The sequence below is a fragment of the Salmo trutta genome, chromosome 20 (assembly GCF_901001165.1).
Source record: "Salmo trutta chromosome 20, fSalTru1.1, whole genome shotgun sequence".
In the NCBI taxonomy this organism is placed as follows: Eukaryota; Metazoa; Chordata; class Actinopteri; order Salmoniformes; family Salmonidae; genus Salmo; species Salmo trutta.
Genome location: NC_042976.1, coordinates 10510341 through 10524369, shown reverse-complemented (window position 1 = coordinate 10524369; position 14029 = coordinate 10510341).

Sequence of the window (14029 nt, the reverse complement as noted above, 5' to 3'; positions counted from 1 at the left end):
TATGTTTTTATAAAAATGATATATATATATATAGGAACCACTCACCTCAGCCAACATCTATCAGTGTGTGTAATACCTGCCCACCTATGAACACTGTGATGTTGATGTATTCATGGATACTAAACACACTTACCAGATGTAGGCTACCTCTCACTAGGATCGTGAATGACCCACAAGTCGTTACCCCACAGACAACGAACCAATGCCAAGAGCGTTCATGCAGTGCGTACAATATATACTGCACAGGAACGGGATTTTTATTGCTGCCTTGTAAAAACGCTGCAAACGGCTGTTATGGATAAGGGGGACGTAACCCGAGTGGCTGAAACAGACGAGAGCCGTCAGACGGTAATCCAGCAAATCAAGGTTTAACAACTTATTGACGGGTCATTTCTCTGACATCATAGGGAAGAAATTGATTTTTAGGGTTCAACAACCAGGGGTCAAGACTAGGAAAGAAAGTAGGGGTCAACACCAAGGGGTCAAGGCTAGGAAGACAGTAGGGGTCAACACCACGGGGTCAAGGCCAGAAAAGACAGTAGTGGTCAACACCCGGGGGTCAAGGCTAGTGAATACAGTAGGGGCGGGGGGGCTTGCCTCTATACTGTATGCAATTACATGTAGTACTACCATTAGCATTAACCACAGCACTTCACCATTGTTAGCAGAGTGAGAGAAATTAGCGACCTTTAATGTGAAGCTGTCTTGTCAGAAGTAAGAGGAAACATTACATCAATGATGTTATCCCTTCCCTGCGAAGACTGGAAACAGACAGACGGAGAAGAAATGGGGTGCTGGTCATTTGAAAAGAAAACATATGACACAAATCAAATCAAATGTTATTCAAATCCCCCAAAATGTAAATATGTCACATGCTTCGTCACAACAGGTGGAGACTAACAGTGAAATGCTTACTTATGGGCCCTTCCCAACAATGCAGAGATAAAGAAATAGAGAAACAATAGAAAATCAATAACACGTCATAATAAAATTAATAATAAATACACAATGAGTAACGATAACTTGGCTATATACACGGGGTAATAGTACCGAGTCTATGTGCAGGGAGATACAGTGCCTTCAGAAAGTATTCATACCCCTTGACTTATTCCACATTTAGTTGTGTTACAGCATGAATTCAAAACGGATGAACAAAAATGTAAAAAATCTCGCCCATCTACACACAATGCCCCATAATGACAAAGTGAAAACATGTTTTTAGATGTTTACAAATGTATTGAAAATGAAATACAGAAATGTGTCATTTACATAAGTATGCAAACCCCTGAGTCAAACTTTGTAGAAGCATCTTTGGCAGTGATTACAGCTGAGTCTTTCTGGGTAAGTCTCTAAGACCTTTACACACCTGGATGGTGCAACGTTTGCCCATTATTTTCAAAATTCTTCAAGCTTTATCAAATTGTTTCTTGATCATTACTAGACATCAATTTTCAGGTCTTGCCATAGATTTTCAAGGAGATTTAAGTCCAAACTTTAACTCGGCCACTCAGTAATATTCACTGTCTTCTTCATTGTAGATTTGGCCTTGTGTTTTAGGTTATTGTCCTGTTGAGAGGTGAATTAATCTCCCAGTGTCTGTTGGAAAGCAGACTGAACCAGGTTTTACTCCAGGATTTTGGCTGTGCTTAGCTCCCTTTCGTTTATTTTTCATCCTGAGAAACTCCACAGTCCTTAACGACTACAAGCATACATATAACATGATGCAAGAGAGGTACTCAGCAATGTGCTGTATTGGATTTGCCCCAAACGTAACACTTTGTATTCAGGACAAAAAGTGAATTGCTTTGCCACATTAGGTTAGTATTGTGGAGTAACTCCAATGCTGTTGATCCATCCTCAGTTTTCTCCTATCACAGTCATTAAACTCTGTAACTGTTATAAAGTCCCCATTGGCCTCATGGTGAAATCCCTGAGCGGTTTTCTTCCTCTCCGGCAACTGAGTTAGGAAGGATTCCTGTATCTTTGTAGTGACTAGGTGTATTGATACACCATCCAGAGTGTAATTAATAACTTCACCATGCTCAAAGGCATATTCAATATCTGCTTTAAAAAAAAAAGAAGACATATCAACAAATAGGTGATCTTTTTGCAAGGCATTGGAAAATCTCCCTGGACTTTGTGGTTGAATCTGTGCTTGAAATTCACTACTCGATTGAGGGGCCTTATCTGTGAGATACAGAGATGAGGTAGTCATAAAGAAATAATGTTAAACACTATTGCATACAATGTGAGTCCTTGCAACTTATTAAGCAAATGTTTACTCCTGCACTTATTTAGGCTTGCCATGACAAAGGGGTTGAATACTTATTAACTCAAGACATTTCAGCTTTTCATTTTAATTAATTTGTAAAAAAAATGGAAAAACATAATTCCACTTTAACATTATGGGGTATTGTGTGTAGGCCAGTAACAAAAACTTGTAATTTAAAACGTTGTAAGGCTGTAAACACAACAAAATGTGGAGAAAGTCAAGTGGTGTGAATCATTTCTGAAGGTACTGTATTTACATATAACTAGGAATAAAGTGACTAGGCAACAGGATAGTTAACCAAATAGCTACCCGGACTAAATATTTAGCAGTCTCAGGGCTTTGAGGTAAAAACTGTTCAGGGTCCTGTTGGTTTCTGTTCAGGGTCCGGTTGGTGTATCGGTACCACATTCCATGCTATAGCAGAGAGAAAAGTCTATGACATGGGTGGCTGGAGTCTTTGACCATTTTTAGGGGCATTCCTCTCACACCGCCTGGTATAGAGGTCCTGGAGGGCGGATGGTCGGCCCTAGTGATGTACTGGGCTATACGGACTACCCTATGTAGTGCTCTGCTGTCAGATGCCAATCAGTTGTCATTCCAAGTGGTCATGTAGCCAGACAAGATGTTCTCAATGGTGTAACTCTATAAGAGGTTAACAAAAGCTGGTGCGCAATTTCTAATATTAAGTCTGAGTTAGAATACCTCACGATAACCTATACACCACACTATTTACCACACTATAGTTTCATCCATAATTTTTGTAACAGTCTATTTACCACAACAAACCGATGCTGGCACCAAGACCACACTCAGCAACCGGACTTTGCTGGCTTCATGGCAATCAACACTGAACCATGCATGAGAGGACCAGCTGTTCCGGATGATTGTGTGATCACGCTCTCCGTAGCCGATGTGAGTAAGACCTTTAAAAACAGGTTAACATTCCACAGGCCAGACAGATTACGAGGATGCTGATCAGCTGGAAAGTATCTTCATGTCACGTCCTGACAAATAAAAGTTGTTATTTTCTATGGTAGAGTGGTCAGGGCGTGACAGGGGGTGTTTTTGTGTTTGTTCTAGGTTTTCTATTTCTATGTTGTAGTTCTAGTTTGTCTATTTCTAGGTTGGGGTTTATTAGGTTGACCTTCAATTGGAGGCAGCTGGTCCTCATTGCCTCTAATTGGAGCTCATATTTAGTAGGGGTGTTTCTGCATGTTGTTTGTGGGTGATTATCTTTTGTGAGTGTGTATGTTCCTCCTGCGTCACGGTTTGTTGTTTTTCCCCTTCAGTGTTTTGTTAGTGCATTTCAGTTTCACGTTTAAATAAATATGTGGAACGACGATGCTGCATTTTGGTCCAATCCTCATAACAGCCGTGACACTTCACTGTAATACTTACATGTAATACTTACATGTTTCCAGCAGACAATCATAGTCCCTGTGTCCAAGAAAACCAAAGTAACCTGTCTAAATGACGATCACCACATCGGTACTAACATCTGCAGCCATGAAATTATTTGAAAGGCTGGTCATCAACAGCATAATCCCAGACACCCTGGACACACTCCATTTCGCATACCGCCCCAAAAGATCCACAGACGAAGCAATCTCTATTACACTCCACACTGCCCTCTCCCACCTGGACAAAAGGAACACCTATGTGAGAACGCTGTTCATTGACTACAGCTCAGCATTCAACACTATAGTGCCCTCCAAGCTCCCAGGTTGTGAGGGTAGGCAACAACACATCTGCAGCTCTGACCCTCAACACAGGGGCCCCTCAGGAGTGCATGCTTTGTCCCCTACTGTTCTCCCTGTTCACCTACGACTGTGTGGCCACACACGACTCCAACATCATAATTAAGTTCGCTGACGACACGACGGTGGTAGGCCTGATCAAAGATGACATTGAGACAGCCTATAGGGAGAAGGTCAGAGACGTAGCAGTGTGTGGTGCCAGGACAACAACCTCTCCCTCAACGTCAGCAAAACAAAGCAGCTGATCATGGACTACAGGAAACGGAGGGCTGAGCACACCCCCATTCACATCGATGAGGCTGTAGCGGAGTGGGTCGAGAGCTTCAAGTTCCTCTGTGTCCACACTAAGAATCTATCATGGTCCACTCACCAACACAGTCATGAAGAGGGCACGACCATACCTCTTCCCCCTCAGGAGGCTAAAAAGATTTGGCATGAGCCATCAGATCCTCAAGAGGTTAAAACTTCTTCAGGATCGGTGTCCCTTCCACGGGACGGTTGAGCTAGCATAGGCTAATGCAATTAGCATGAGGTTGTAAGTAACAAGAACATTTCCCAGGACATAGACATTTCTGATATTGGCAGAAAGCTTAAATTCTTGTTAATCTAACTGCACTGTCCAATTTACAGTAGCTATTACAGTGAAATAATACCATGCTATTGTTTGAGGAGAGTGCACAATTTTGAACATGAAAACTTATTAGACTGCTAAATAGACAATTAAGCATACCCAAACTATCAGCACTGACTCTATCTTGCACTGACCCTGCCACACTCACTAGACTACAGTATATATACACACACATTCACATGCACTACATACGCACACATATACACATAACACACACATGCAGACCAACACAACACAAACACACATACACACACACACACACACACATATTACACACACACACACACACACACACACACACACACACACACACACACACACACACACACACACACACACACACACACACACACACACACTTTTACACTCATCACTTGCTGCTGCTCTGTTCTTTATTTTACTCTTATTATTGCCTAGTCACTTTACCCTGCCTTCATGTACATATCTACCTCAAATACCGTATTATCTATCCTGATGCCTAATCACTTTACCCTGCCTTCATGTACATATCTACCTCAAATACCGTATTATCTATCCTGATGCCTAATCACTTTACCTGCCTTGTACATTTCTACCACAAATACCTTATTATTATCTATCCTGATGCCTAGTCGCTTTAACCTGCCTTCATGTACACATCTACCTCAAATACCTCGTACCACTGCACATTGATCTGGTACTGGTACTCCCTGTATATAGCTCCACATTGATCTGGTACTGGTATTCCCTGTATATAGCTTCACATTGATCTGGTACTGGTACTTCCTGTATATTGCTCCACATTGATCTGGTACTGGTACTCCCTGTATATAGCTCCACATTGATCTGGTACTGGTACTCCCTGTATATAGCTCCACATTGATCTGGTACTGGTACTCCCTGTATATAGCTCCACATTGATCTGGTACTGGTACTCCCTGTATATTGCTCCACATTGATCTGGTACTCCCTGTATATAGCTCCACATTGATCTGGTACTGGTACTCCCTGTATATAGCTCCACATTGATATGGTACTGGTACTCCATGTATATAGCTCCACATTGATATGGTACTGGTACTCCCTGTATATAGCTCCACATTGATCTGGTACTGGTACTCCCTGTATATAGCTACACATTGATCTGGTACTGGTACTCCCTGTATATAGCTCCACATTGATATGGTACTGGTACTCCCTGTATATAGCTCCACATTGATCTGGTACTGGTACTCCCTGTATATAGCTCCACATTGATCTGGTACTGGTACTCCCTGTATATAGCAGCATATTGATCTGGTACTGGTACTCCCTGTATATTGCTCCGCATTGATCTGGTACTCCCTGTATATAGCTCCACATTGATCTGGTACTCCCTGTATATAGCTCCACATTGATCTGGTACTTCCTGTATATTGCTCCACATTGATCTGGTACTGGTACTCCCTGTATATAGCTCCACATTGATCTGGTACTGGTACTCCCTGTATATAGCAGCATATTGATCTGGTACTGGTACTCCCTGTATATTGCTCCGCATTGATCTGGTACTGGTACTCCCTGTATATAGCTCCACATTGATCTGGTACTCCCTGTATATAGCTCCACATTGATCTGGTACTGGTACTCCCTGTATATAGCTCCACATTGATCTGGTACTGGTACTCCCTGTATATAGCAGCATATTGATCTGGTACTGGTACTCCCTGTATATTGCTCCGCATTGATCTGGTACTGGTACTCCCTGTATATAGCTCCACATTGATCTGGTACTGGTACTCCCTGTATATTGCTCCACATTGATCTGGTACTGGTACTCCCTGTATTTAGCTCCACATTGATCTGGTACTGGTACTCCCTGTATATAGGTCCACATTGATCTGGTACTCCCTGTATATAGCTCCACATTGATCTGATACTGGTACTCCCTGTATATATCTCCACATTGATCTGGTACTTCCTGTATATAGCTCCACATTGATCTGGTACTGGTACTCCCTGTATATAGTTCCACATTGATCTGGTACTGGTACTCCCTGTATATAGCTCCACATTGACCTGGTACTGGTACTCCCTGTATATAGCTCCACATTGATCTGGTACTCCCTGTATATAGCTCCACATTGATCTGGTACTGGTACTCCCTGTATATAGCTCCACATTGATCTGGTACTGGTACTCCCTGTATATAGCAGCATATTGATCTGGTACTGGTACTCCCTGTATATTGCTCCGCATTGATCTGGTACTGGTACTCCCTGTATATAGCTCCACATTGATCTGGTACTGGTACTCCCTGTATATTGCTCCACATTGATCTGGTACTGGTACTCCCTGTATTTAGCTCCACATTGATCTGGTACTGGTACTCCCTGTATATAGGTCCACATTGATCTGGTACTCCCTGTATATAGCTCCACATTGATCTGATACTGGTACTCCCTGTATATAGGTCCACATTGATCTGGTACTCCCTGTATATTGCTCCACATTGATCTGGTACTGGTACTCCCTGTATATAGTTCCACATTGATCTGGTACTGGTACTCCCTGTATATAGCTCCACATTGACCTGGTACTGGTACTCCCTGTATATAGCTCCACATTGACCTGGTACTGGTACTCCCTGTATATAGCTCCACATTGATCTGGTACTGGTACTCCCTGTATATAGATCCACATTGATCTGGTACTGGTACTCCCTGTATATAGCTCCACATTGATCTGGTACTGGTACTCCCTGTATATAGCTCCACATTGATCTGGTACTGGTACTCCCTGTATACAGCTCCACATTGATCTGGTACTGGTACTCCCTGTATATAGCTCCACATTGATCTGGTACTGGTACTCCCTGTATATAGCTCCACATTGATCTGGTACTGGTACTCCCTGTATATAGCTCTACATTGATCTGGTACTGGTACTCCCTGTATATAGCTCCACATTGATCTGGTACTGGTACTCCCTGTATATAGCTCCACATTGATCTGGTACTGGTACTCCCTGTATACAGCTCCACATTGATCTGGTACTGGTACTCCCTGTATATAGCTCCACATTGATCTGGTACTGGTACTCCCTGTATATAGCTCCACATTGATCTGGTACTGGTACTACCTGTATATAGCTCCACATTGATCTGGTACTGGTACTCCCTGTATATAGCTCCACATTGATCTGGTACTGGTATTTCCTGTATATAGCTCCACATTGATCTGGTACTCCCTGTATATAGCTCCACATTGATCTGGTACTGGTACTCCCTGTATATTGCTCCATTCCTGTGTATTTTATTTTATTCCTTGTGTTACTATTTAATTTTTTATTTTTAGTCTCTGCATTGTTGGGAAAGCAAGCATTTTTCGGTGAAGTCTACACCAGTTGTATTCAGCACATGTGACAAATAACATTGTAATTTGTATTGGAATCCAGCCGGCGTGGGTGTATCCAACAATTAGTGTTTTTATTCACTCGCAACCTGCATTCAGAATGACTGCTGGGTCGGAAAAACTTAGATATGAGACTGTCTAAAGCATCTAAACCGCAACAATAATTTAAGTAACAGATTGGATTAGTTTAGAAAAATGTATGGAATGTATATTTCAGTAGCATAACATTAATTAATCAATCAATGTACATGCAAAAACATACATATTGAAACAAACAATAACAAAAAAAATCAACCTCCAATAGAGCATGCTGGGAAATATTATAATGATGGGCGTGGTTCTGGTTTAGCACTGGTTATTAACACGAACACTGGGTTTCTTTGACACCAATGAGTCTTACAGAGTTAATTTAATGCCTGATCAACACTATAAATGTTACACTATGTATGTATCTAGAATAATGTGCAAAAACAGTGATCAATGTTCCTAATTTGTCCAGTAAGGTTATGTTTGAAAGATCAAGATGTTCTGCAACATTTTACACATCGATCCACAAATTCAGCCATCTTTCCCTTCTTTTGCACATTCAATAGTATCTGCTCTTCCTTCTTCCTGCCATCTTTCCTTAGCAGGGAGACATAACCCACAACACAGACGGTTGGGAAGCTTTGCTCTGCAGGCGTCCTGCAAGGGCCTGGATTACAGAGAAGAAATGGAATTCTTCCTCCTCCGCTCCTCCTCTCGTTCATCCCCTCTCCTCCCACTCACTCCTCTTCTTATCATGGCTTCCTGTGCATCTACCTGACAGGCCTTTCACAGGTACAGCTAATCCTCCCTCTGGGGGATACACGCTCCCATCCAGCAGCTCACACACATCGAAAGTCAAATCTTTTTTTTTTGTGGCTGGTGTTTGTTGATAAAAAAAAAAAAAAATGCCTGGATGTTATTTTATAGAAGAAAGGTGATGGACTTCCCCATCCTCCATTCAATAGCAAGGCAGGTCAGACATACTCTGCACATGGATGCTGCAGTGTTTACATTGTGTTTTCGTGTTGTAAAACCATGTGTATGATCAATGCTTGATTTGATGTGGACTTTCAGGGATTGGTGGTTGTGAATTTATTTATACCTTTGTGAACCAGGTCAGTGTGTACAATATTGAGTATGTGGAGGTCCTGGTAGTGTTATGTGTCGGGCTGTGTAAGGTGTGTGTAGCTTATAGACAGCTTTTCAGATGTTTGGAAATGCACATGCTTCACTACTGGAGAGCTGGACAGACAATGGGGCGGAGACCGAGCTGCTTAACTCTGGTCCACACATTTCAACACACTCATTCACTTCCTCTTTGAGGGAGCCTGTCTGATAACAACCTCTACCTCCTGACACCGTCCTTCACACAGTCACTGACACACACACACACACACACACACACACACACACACACACACACACACACACACACACACACACACACACACACACACACACACACACACACACACACACACACACACACACACACACACACACACACACACACATACTCACACACACAAACTGTGTCAACTGAGGGGGTTGACAGTTGTGTGTACAGTAATCACTAGCCAGTCACATCCTCCTCCTGTCCTCTTCAGGTATCACCCTACTGCTTCATCCCCAAGATTATTTCTCCCTGTCCACTTCCTGTCCTTGGCTGAGTCTTTCTGGAGCTAGCTCTTTCTGCTCAATTTAACATCTACTGAATATCAAGTGTCTCTTGCCTGCTTTTAAAGTGTCTGCCACAAATAAATGGCACACACACACACACACACACAGACACACACACACATACTCACACACACACACTCACACACTCACACACACACACACACACACACACACACACACACACACACACACACACACACACACACACACACACACACACACACACACACACACACACACCCTAGCCACAGTTTCTGTTCTATCAGAGTTGACATGTCCAGTGTTCTTCATTATAACTACTGAGGGCATCATGACAGCCAAAAGGAAGTGGCAACCACCCCAGGAGTAAATTTAGCCCAGACATGACATCCTTAAGATAGTTGACAGGACTAAGTCCCAACCCTTGTATAATGACCATGCACAGACTCATATAGGGCCTTGTTTTAGTAACATCAGTTTGGGGCAGCTGTTGCTACTAAGACACCCGGATATTGTGGTCTCCTTTCTTGAAATCGTTTGAATAAAACAACAATGAGTATGAGACAAATGTTTTAGATTCCAGTTTTGTTATTGGAGATTTATTTCCTAGTACAAGGGCTGACTTACAGTATGTGCAAAGTTCACATGCGTATTTAACACACTACACACTGGGTTTATGGGATTTGTAGTAATTGGAAATGAATACCTTCCAAACAAGGGTGTGAGTTTGAGAGGACTAACACCTGTGTCTCATAGTCCCATGTGTCTCAGACTCCCCAAGAGCAAAGTGTATTGATCTATTTTGTTCCCCTCTTTCCTGTGTTTATTTCACTTTTGAAGTTTCAGACAGTGACCAGTTCACAGATCATCTAGATTCCACAGAGTAGTTCACAGATCATCTAGATTCCACAGAGTAGTTCACAGATCATCTATATTTCACAGACCAGTTCACAGATCATCTATATTTCACAGACCAGTTCACAGATCATCTATATTTCACAGAGTAGTTCACAGATCATCTAGATTCCACAGAGTAGTTCACAGATCATCTATATTTCACAGACCAGTTCACAGAGTAGTTCACAGATCATTTATATTCCAAGAAGGCATGACCTAGAGTATACTGAGGCAAGCATGCTTTGCTGTGGAGCAACACATAACTCCTTCCGCATTAATCTTTACATCATTTAGCAGACACCCTTATCCAGAGCAACATACAGGAGTGAGTTTATACATTTTCGCACTGGTCCACCGTGAGAATCAAACCCACAACCCCAGCGTAGCAAGCACCATGCTCTACCAACTGAGCCACACAGGACCCACACCTTCTGAGACAGATGTTTTCTGCATGATGAGATCATTTCATGTTTCAGCGTTTCAGAGACATTCCATGGGTGGCGTCACGCCTACCTTGGACTGATAGCTTGTAGATGAAAAATCATTCAGTAAAAAGCTGTCTTGTTCAGAATCAGGCTCATACTCTAGTATCTAATCAAAGCCATCATCACCGTTGCCTGTCTGACTAGTCACACAGCTCTTCAGCTCCATTGCTCATTATTGTCCCTGTTGTCATCTATATCAACTACACTAGCTAGGTGTTGGAGGCAGGATTAGCTGCTAAGGCTGATGGGAGGTGTTTGTGTTTGTGAATGTTTGTGTGCGCGTGCCTGTGTGCGTGTCCGTACATGCTTGCGTGCACGTCTGAATTAGATCACCTAGCTTTGATCAAAGGGGCTTCCTCAATGATAAAACTGTAACAGGTGTGCACAGACACGCCACACCTGCCTAGACGATATCCTATCCTGACAGGCATGCCAGACCTGCCTAGACGTTAAACTATCCTGACAGGCACGCCAGACCTGCCAAGACGATAACCTATCCTGACAGGCACGCCAGACCTGTCTAGACGATAACCTATCCTGACAGGCACGCCAGACCTGCCTAGACGATATCCTATCCTGACAGGCACGCCAGACCTGCCTAGACGATAACCTATCCTGACAGGCACGCCAGACCTGTCTAGACGATAACCTATCCTGACAGGCACGCCAGACCTGCCCAGACGATAACCTGTGCTGACAGGCATGGCAGACCTGCCCAAACGATAACCTATGCTGACAGACACGCCAGACCTGCCAAGACGATATCCTATCCTGACAGGCACGGCAGACCTGTCTAGACGATAAACTATCCTGACAGGCACGGCAGACCTGCCCAAACGATAAACTATCCTGACAGGCACGCCAGACCTGCCTAGATGATAACCTATCCTGACAGGCACGGCAGACCTGCCCAAACGATAACCTATCCTGACAGGCACGCCAGACCTGCCAAGACGATAACCTATCCTGACAGGCACGCCAGACCTGCCTAGATGATAACCTATCCTGACAGGCACGCCAGACCTGCCTAGACGATAACCTATCCTGACAGGCATGCCAGACCTGCCTAGACGATATCCTATCCTGACAGGTGCTGCAGTTCATATTTCATGTCCGACCTACATTACCCATTACTGTGACTTAAAGATGCAGTCCAGGATCTTAAGTAAGTACAAATTCATAACATAGCATACGAATTGCAAGAAAAAAACATTATTGGGGATCAGTTTTCGCTCGTGAGCTCTACTTTCAAAACTACCAGCTGAAAATGTAAAAAAGCTCTGAAACATTGCTTTAAGTCACTGAGCCAATGGATCGCTGTGACCACCACCCAGACAGACAGCTGTAGATTATAATGGCTGTATAGGTAATATCTGACGATTACATTTGGCTTACCTTAATCAGTTTTTTGGGGGGGTGGGCGGGTGGGCGGGTTAGGAGGAATTACAGTAGTCAGTTCAAGGCCCTTGCTCTCGTACCTATAAAACTTCCCATTAGTCATAGAGCACCGGAACTCACCACCTTGCTCCCCAGGGGCCTCACATCTGGCTGTCAATTAAGGCTTAAATCCTGTGCACAGCACTCACTACACTGCAAGGTAGAAACTCATTACACCGCAAGGTAGGAGAACGCACTAAACTGCAAGGTAGGAAAACTCACTATACTGCAAGGTAGAAACTCATTACACCACAAGGTAGGAAAACTCACTAAACTGCAAGGTATAAAACTCATTACACCGCAAGGTAGGAAAACTCACTATACTGCAAGGTAGGAAAACTCACTATACTGCAAGGTAGAAAACGTATTACACCGCAAGGTAAGAAACTCATTACACCACAAGGTAGGAAAACTCATTACACCACAAGGTAGGAAAACTCATTACACCACAAGGTAGGAAAACTCACTAAACTGCAAGGTAGAAAACGCATTACACCGAAAGGTAGGAAAACTCACTAAACTGCAAGGTAGAAAACTCATTACAACGCAAGGTAGGAAAACTCACTAAACTGCAAGGTAGAAAACGCATTACACCACAAGGTAGAAAAATACTCACTACACTGCAAGGTAGGTGTAACGCCCTGGCCATAGAGAGGGGTTTTTTGTTCTTTATTTTGGTTAGGCCAGGGTGTTACAGTGGGTAGGCGTTCTATGTTCCTTTCTCTATGTTTTTGTATTTCTTTGTTTTGGGCCGTGTGTGGCTCCCAATCAGGCACAGCTGAAGCTCGTTGTTGCTGATTGGGAGTCACACATAAGGAGCATGTTTTTCCTTTGGGTTTGTGGGTAATTGTTTCTGTTAGTGTTTGCACCTGACAGGACTGTTGGCTGTCAGTTTTCTTGTTTTTTGTATAGTGTTTACGTTGTTCCATTAAAATTCTAATGATGAACACATCCTCTGCTGCACCTTGGTCTAATTCTGACGACGGCCGTTACAGAATTACACACCAACAACGGACCAAGCAGCGGAGGAAGGAGCAGCACAAGGAGAGGCACCAGGAGAAAAGCTATCTGGAGTCGTGGACTTGGGAGGAAATCCTGGACGGGAAAGGACCATGGGCTCAAACTGGGGATTATCGCCGCCCGCAGTGGGAGATCGAGGCGGCGAGAGCTGAGAGGCGCTGGTACGAGGAAAGGGAGCGCAACGGACACGGGAGGAGATTGGCGGAGTCAGGCGGTAGACCTGAGCCAACTCCCCGTGCTTACCGGAAGCAGCGTGGTACTGGTAAGACACCGTGTTATGCTGTGGAGTGCACGGTGTCCCCAGTGCGTGTTCAAAGCCCGGTGCGCTACATACCAGCCCCCCGCAAGTGCCATGCGAGTGCAGGCATCGAGCCAGGGCGGATGGTGCCAGCTCAGCGCGTCTGGTCTCCATGCTCCTCGGTCCAGGTTATCCTGCGCCGGCGTTGCGCACTGTGTCTCCAGAGTGCTGGGAG